Source organism: Priapulus caudatus, unplaced genomic scaffold (assembly GCF_000485595.1).
Source record: "Priapulus caudatus unplaced genomic scaffold, Priapulus_caudatus-5.0.1 Scaffold122, whole genome shotgun sequence".
NCBI classification, from domain to species: Eukaryota; Metazoa; Priapulida; class Priapulimorpha; order Priapulimorphida; family Priapulidae; genus Priapulus; species Priapulus caudatus.
The window spans coordinates 72,960-80,459 of record NW_014577183.1 but is presented as its reverse complement, the minus strand read 5'-3'; positions in this window follow the sequence as shown (position 1 = coordinate 80,459).

Here is a 7,500-nt window from a genome sequence, read left to right as displayed (position 1 = left end):
GACGAAGTGTGTTAATGGTCTTTGAAATAATAGGCGAATGATTCAGGTACGAGAGATCGTGGGAGCGAGAGAGCGAGAGAGAGAAAGAAAGAGAGAGAGAGAGTGAGTGAGCGAGAGAGAGAGAGACCCCCCACACACAGAAAGAGAGATAGAGAGAAGGAGAGCTGAGAGAAAGAAAGAGAGAGAGAGAGTGAGTGAGCGAGAGAGAGAGAGACCCCCACACACAGAAAGAGAGATAGAGAGAAAGGGAGAGCTGAGAGAAAGAGAGAAAGAGAGAGAGAGAGAGAGAGAGAGAGAGAGACGACGAGGAGAGAGAAGAAAGAGAGAGCCAGAGAGAGAGAGAGAGAGAGAAGAGAGAAAGAGCGAGCGAGAGAGGAGAACGATTGAGAGAAAGAAAGAGAAGAGAGAGAAAGAGAAAGAGAGAGAGAGAGTGATGAGCGAAGAGAGAGAGAAGACCCTCGCCCGCCCCCGCCCCCACACCCAGACACACAGAATAGAGAGAGAGAGAGAAGAGAAAGAGAGAGCTGAGAGAAAGAGAGGAGAGAGAGAGGAGTTGCTGAGAGAAAGAGAGAAAGTGAGAGCTGAGAAAGAGAGAGGGAGAAGAGAGAGAGAGAAGGAAGAGAGAAAGAGGAAGAAAAGAGGCAGAGAGAGAGAGAGAGAGAGAAGAGAGAGAGAGAGAAAGAGAGAGAGAGAGACGAGAGAGAGAGAGAGAGAGAGAAAGAAAGAGAACGAGAGATCGAGAAAGAGAGAGAGAAAGAGATTTTCTTTTTACATTTAAAAATAAATAATGGCATATATAGTTTCTTTTGAACTTTTCTCCGCTTTATACCTACTCCCCCCTACCTACGTAATATAGCTATTAAACTAAAAACGGTATACTATAAGTGAGCATACTAATGTTTATTGGCGATTATTTAACTATATATTGCTTTTTATTGGCAGATGCTCGTATAAAGAAAAAGCACTATATAAGTCACGATTTCATAGCCTGCATGAGCTATATGCCTTGATCACGCCTGAGCGAGCAGATATATATAAACTCCGATCCATAAACGATATTAAATGTTTTCACACTATCAGCACTGTTGGACATTTCACTGTACAGTTTTTATATCTTCGTCTGGTTAAGCAAAGAACAGATAGAGCCATAGCCAGAAATGCTACACGCGCGCGCGCGACGCGACGCAACCAACGCCGTGACGCACACGCAAAGAAGGTGAGGGGCGGGCGAGGCTGAGCGCTTGGCGTGGGAGGCGGGCTAGTAGGGCGGAGCGGCGAGGCCACGCATGGGCACGCAACGCACGCACACACAACACACCACACACAGACCAGAACAGACAGACAGACAGCAAGCAGCACACACTCGCACAGCGACACACACACACACAGCCACACACACACATAAACACACACAAACACAACACACACATGGACACACACCACACACACACACGACGCCACACACAACCGCGCGCGCGCTGCGCACACACACACATACACACATACACACACACACGCGCCGCGCGGCATCAACCACACACACCTGTAATCCCTCCCACACATCACACAGCATCACATCCTGTACAATCGCCCCACGAGTGTCGCACAGTCTACAACACAATCGTTAGATTTGTCGGCTGGCGACGTATTCCGGTTAGGTGCAACTTCCACACCAAAACTAGTCGAACCCGTTTTTGAAAGCAATGTTTTTTTTTTCAGTAAAACCATTCGCTTGGCCTATCATATACGCGTTTCTGAACAAACTGCGCACACGTGTTTCTCAGCAAAATCAACAAGGTTTTCATTTTAAATGAATCAATTTTTTAAAGTAGGAACAACTATATAGAAGCCCGGAATATAATATAATTCATAGTTCTTGGTGGTTTCTGATCATGATTACGACGCGCTGCTTTTTTTCTAAAATAGATATTGGTCTGAAACACAACCGAGCATTTTATAGTGTGCAAAACACCCCACCCAATGATTTCTATCCTAATTTTTCTATTTCAGCCATCTTTTTCGCGCACATGCGAATTTCAAAAGACGCACCTCTTTCCTCCCTCGATACTAATATAGTAACAGCTCGAATCCGCGGTGCCCGCGGCCGCCCGTTTTCCCGGAAGAAGTGGCGTAGTTCGCGAGGTCGCCAATCAGATGCGCTGCGTCACTTGGCGCCCCCGCAGCGTGGGTTTCTGGAGTATCTTCTAGGCCGTGGGTGTGGGCAGCTCGGCGCTATCCAACGGCTCTCCTTACTTCGACCCAGGAACGCTTGTCCGAGTTGAAACTGCAAGCGAGTCCATCGTGGCGCGCGCACGATCGCTGTGCAGAGCTGGGTTTAACCCGCTCACGATGCTAGTGTATGCTGAAACAGCACGACCCGGAGAGACAGAATATGATGCCGTGTATGCGAATGAGAGAAGAGATATGAGAAAGAATGCGAGAAAATTATCCAAAAATAGAAAATATGCTAAAGATTGCTCGAAAGTAACGCAATGTCAGGATCGTGTTCTTTAATTGGCTGTTTGGCTCGATAGCAAGTAGACTGGATCCCATGTGATTTATTTTAGAAGAGTTAATTTGCCGTACAAAATCAATAATCTAGGGAGCGATTAGGTCCAGAGAAAGAAATAAAGCGTGTTCGTGTGAATGTATACTCTCGCAGTATTAAACGCGCACCACTCACATCACTGAAGGGGCCCCTTCAAAATCGCAAAAACAAAATCCGCGAAAATAAAAAATTGTATAATATCGTTATTATAATGAGTTAGAGTTAATAATAATTATACCAAAATATAATTAAAATAAAACGATAAATTTGAGATTAACGCATAACGATTAATATGCCTTTTTAGTTTACCTCAGCACGGCAGCGTCTACGCGGCCGCCCCAGCCTTGGTCGATGGCTAGGCAGTAAGCGTGTGGAGAGCCTTCTTGGGTCGCTTAGCTTTGCCCTCGCTCGCAGTCGCCACGCGTCTCAAACCGGCACGGCAGACACCGTGGTGGGCAGAGGCGACAAGACAGGGAAGATCAGGGTCCTGTATAGCAACGGCCTAGGTGCCTAGGTCCTATTTTTAGGTGCTAGATCATTATCTAAGTGCTAGTAGTCATATCATACCGCAAATCTAACTGGCCTGGTGCGAATAGATAAGGGAACCCTTGTTCGAGGAGGGGAAGTCATCGTGGTAGTACAGCACCGCAGCGCGACCAGCCTGGTTGGCGATAGTGACAGCCGACATGGTGAAAGTGTTCGATAGTAAGAGGGAAAGTCATGTGGTATACCGGCACCGTCACGCGCGGCAAGGTAGGTAGACATAGTACGAGGGGTGGCATTTAAACGCTAATTGATTAAATAATGATTTAATATTTAAACACAAACATTTCGCAATTATTAATGATTTAAGACGGCGATTTTGTAAGTCACGCGTAGCTGCTGTTCTGCGGATGTATAATCACGAAAGTTGGGGCGTTTAAAATGGCCTTATCGTTCGTAGATGCTCAACCTAAACCCGATACGAGTTTGCTGCGTGCTGATCCACGTCTCGGTAAGAAGGCAGGTGAGAGTTCAGAATGTGAGTACCGTAAGAGTTAAGAAATTCGTTGAAGAGAACGCGGCGCTGCACGGCATAATTATCACAGGAAACGAAGCAGTAAGCAGTAGCAGTAGCAGTAGCGTAGCAGTAGCAGTAAGCAGTAGCAGTAGCAGTAAGTAGTGAGTAAGTCCAGTAGTAGGCAGTAGCAGTAAGGCAGTAGTAGTAACAGTAGCAGAGCAGTAGGGCAGTAGCAGTAGGCAGTAACAGTAGCAGTAGGCAGTAGGGCCATTGTAGCAGTAAGCATAGGCAGTATAGTAACAGTAGCAGTAGTGAGTAGTAAGTAGTATTAGTACAGTAGGCAGTAAGCAGTAGCAGTAGCAAGTAGCAGTAGTAGTAGCAGTAAGCAGTAGGCAGTGCAAGTAGCAGTAGTAGTAGGCAGTAGGGCAGTAGTAGTAGCAGTAGCAGTAGCAATAGCAGTAGCAGCAGTAGCAGGCCGTAGTAGGCAGCAGTAGCAGTAGCAGTAGGCAGTAGCAGTACAGTGAGCAGTAGCAGTAGGCAGTAGCAGTAGCCACTCAGCAGTAGCAGTAGCAGTAGCAAAGTAGCAGTAGGCAGTAGGCAGTTACAGTAGCAGTAGCAGTAGGGGGCATGTAGGGCAGTAGCAGTAGCAGTAGCAGTAGCAGCCAGCAGCAACAACAACAACAGCAAACACAATCAACAAAACAGCAGGGCAGCAGCAGCAGCAGCAACATCATTATCATCGTCATGATCCAGCAGCAGCAGCAGTGGCTCAAGGGACAGACGGAAAAATACATTCAAGTTTTTATTCCATCATTCGCTAATGTATTACGTAACATTTTAATAAGACTTGCTGGCGTGCAGATCCGTCTGCGGTAAGAAGGCAAGTGAGAGTGCGAATGTGAGGTACCGTAAGAGTTAGAAATTCGTTGAAGAGAGCAGGCGCTGCACGGCATATTATCACCATGAAAAACGAGGCAAGCAAGTAGTAGTAGTACCAGTAAGCAGTAGCAGTACAGTAGGGCAGTAGCAGTAACAGAACATAGTAGTAGCAGTAGCGTAGGCATAGCATTATAGGGCAGTAGCAGTAGCGAGTAAGCAGTAGGCAGGTGCAGTCAGCAGTAGCAGTAGGCAATTTTAGCAGTAGCAGCAGTAGCAGCGCAGTAGCCATTAGCAGGTAGGCAGTAGCAGTAGCAGTAGCAGTAGCAGTAGCAGTACCCACCAGCAGCAGCAGCAACAACAACAACAACAACACAAACAGGCAGGAGCAGCAGCAAACATCATTATCATCGTCATGATCAGGCAGCCGCAGCAGTGGCCAAGGGACACGGGAAAATGACATTTCAAGTTTATCCATCATTCGGTATGTATTCGGTAACATTTTAATAAGATTACAATATATAGTCAACATTTTATGATTCGATAGTATAACAGTAATCGCTGTTATATTTATCTATCAGATTCAGTATGTTATTGGAGGTAAATAGAATTACTCGAGCTCAATTATTTATATATCGAGTCAGACGGGGAAGACGGGATGGGGAAAGCATTCGCGACGCGAACCTCCCCAACATACTCGTACCTCGCTTTACCTTCCAAATGCTAATCGCGCGTATCTGCGCTCGGAAGCGGTCTTGGGCAGAGCAGCATCTCACTACGCGGGGAGAGTTGCCGCCTTGAAGGCCGTGGGCGAAGATTCCCAGAGGTCTGAGGAAAGAACAACAACGTACGTTGATCACTCGACTGCGATGTGATTGACTGAGCGCCAATGTACATATACACAGACATACACACACGTACACACGCACGCACGCAACACGCCACTCACGCGCAAGCACCACACACAACACACACAAACCACGCACGCACGCACACCACACACATGCGCGCGCGCAGACGCACAGCGACGGCAATCACGCACAGGCACACACACACGGCCTTAGCCGTCTCTTGATAACTAGGAGCAGAAACTCGCTCGCGCGCCAAAGAAGTCCATCAAACTATACAAGACGTAACAACAAAAGACATTCTGGCGACGGCATTTTGATTCTAATTCGCCGCGCGCAGACGCGCCTGTATTCAAACGTCTGCTTTATCTCGGCACTGTTTGCCGCCACCGAGGCTTCTCATTCCACGGATATATATCGACACTTATTTCACCGGCTCGCGAAAATTAACCGATCGAGTGACACTGAAGGATGGCAGAACGCTGCTACGCCCATCCCCATCCTCGCCCCTTTCCCCAGCCTCCCCCTCACCCAGCCGCCCCCTTCCTCAAGCCCCCCCCTTCCCCCAGCATCTCACTCCCCCAGACCTCCCCTCCCCAGCCTCGCCCTTCCGCTCAAGCCTTCCCTTCCTGCCCAAGCATGGCCGCCTTCCCCCAGCTCGACCCCTTGCCCACAGCCTTCCTTCCGCTCAGCCTCCCCTTTTCCCGCCTCCCCCTTCTCCATCCTGCCCTTTTTCCCAGCGCTGCCCCTTCCCAGCCTGCCACGCCTTCCCCCAGCATCCTCCACAGCCCCCCCAGCCTCGCACTCTCGCCCCGCGCTCCCCCTTCCCCAGCAGTGCTCCTCCCCCAGTATCCCTTCCCCAGCCTCCCCCTTCCCAGCCTCCCCTTCGCCCCAGCCTCCTTCCCCCGCCCTCCCCCCCTTCCCCCATCCTCGCCCCTTCCCCCCCAGCCTCCCCTTGCCCAGCACCCCCTCCCCAGCACCCCTCCGCCAGCCTCCTTCCCCAGGCCTCCCCCTCTCCCCAGCTCCCTCTCTCCCAGCCTCCCCCTTCCCCCATCCTCGTCCCTTTTCCCCAGCTCTCCCCCTCCCCCAGCCTTACCCTTTCCCCAGCATCCCTCCCACAGCCTCCCCCTTCCGCCCGCCCCCCTCCTCCCCAGTCTCCCCTTCCGCCAGCATCGCCCTCCCCAGTACCTTCCCCTCCAGCCTCGCCCCTTCCCCAGGCTCACCGCCTTGCCCCCAGCCTCGCCCCTTGCCCCCCAGCCTCCCCCCTTCCCCCAGCCCCCCTTCCTCCCCAGTCCTCCCCCTTCTCCCAGCCTCCCCCTTCCCCCATCCTCCCCGCTGCCCCCAAGCCTCCCGCCTTCCCCCCAGCCTCCCCCTTCCCCTCGCCTCCCCCCCCTTCCCCAGCCTCCCGCCTTCCCCCAGCATTCCCCCTGTCCCCAGCCTCCCCTTCCGCTCCCAGCCTCCCTTCGCCCCAGCCTCCTCCCTTCCGCCCAAGCCCCCCTTCCCCGCAGCTCCTTCCCCCCAGCCCCCAGCCCTCCCAGACTCTGCCCCCAGCCCTCCCCCTTCCCAGCCTCCCCCTCAGACGGACGCTACACTTAACGCGGTTTAGCGATGACTGAATGCTCCGCAGTAAGTTGCTTATCACCCAGGCGTTGCCGATCGCCATTATCAAGTCGAGTGAACGTTGGTTTTTCGCCACACGACCATGTGCCTTTATCACGTGCTCCGCGATATCTATTATATATATAATATATATAATAATATACTATATTGTATGTGTGTGTTGTGTGTGTGTGTGTGCTGTGATGTGTGGTGTGTGTGTGTGTGTGTGTCGTGTGTGTGTGTGTCGTTTGTACTGTGTGGTGTGGTGTGGTGGTGTTGTTGTGTGTGTGGTGCCTTGTGTGTTGTGTGTGTTTGTGTGGTGTGTGTGTGTGAGAAGAATTAGAGAGATACAGGCAAGAACGGCTTACGATTTTTCAAGTTTGATTGTTAAGAGTTTCACTAAAAACTTTCCGATTTTAAAAAGTTAATGATAAAACGTTTATTTGTTTTTTTATTTGAGAGTGATTGAAAATTTTACTTTCAAGTCATTTCACCATTAAAAACTTTTCAGATAAAAAAAAGAAAATGAAGAATAAAACGTTTTGTTTTATTAATTAGGAGTGAATACAAGAATTTCATTTTATACCCTCTTTGACATTGAAACATTTCCCCATAACCAAACAAATAAC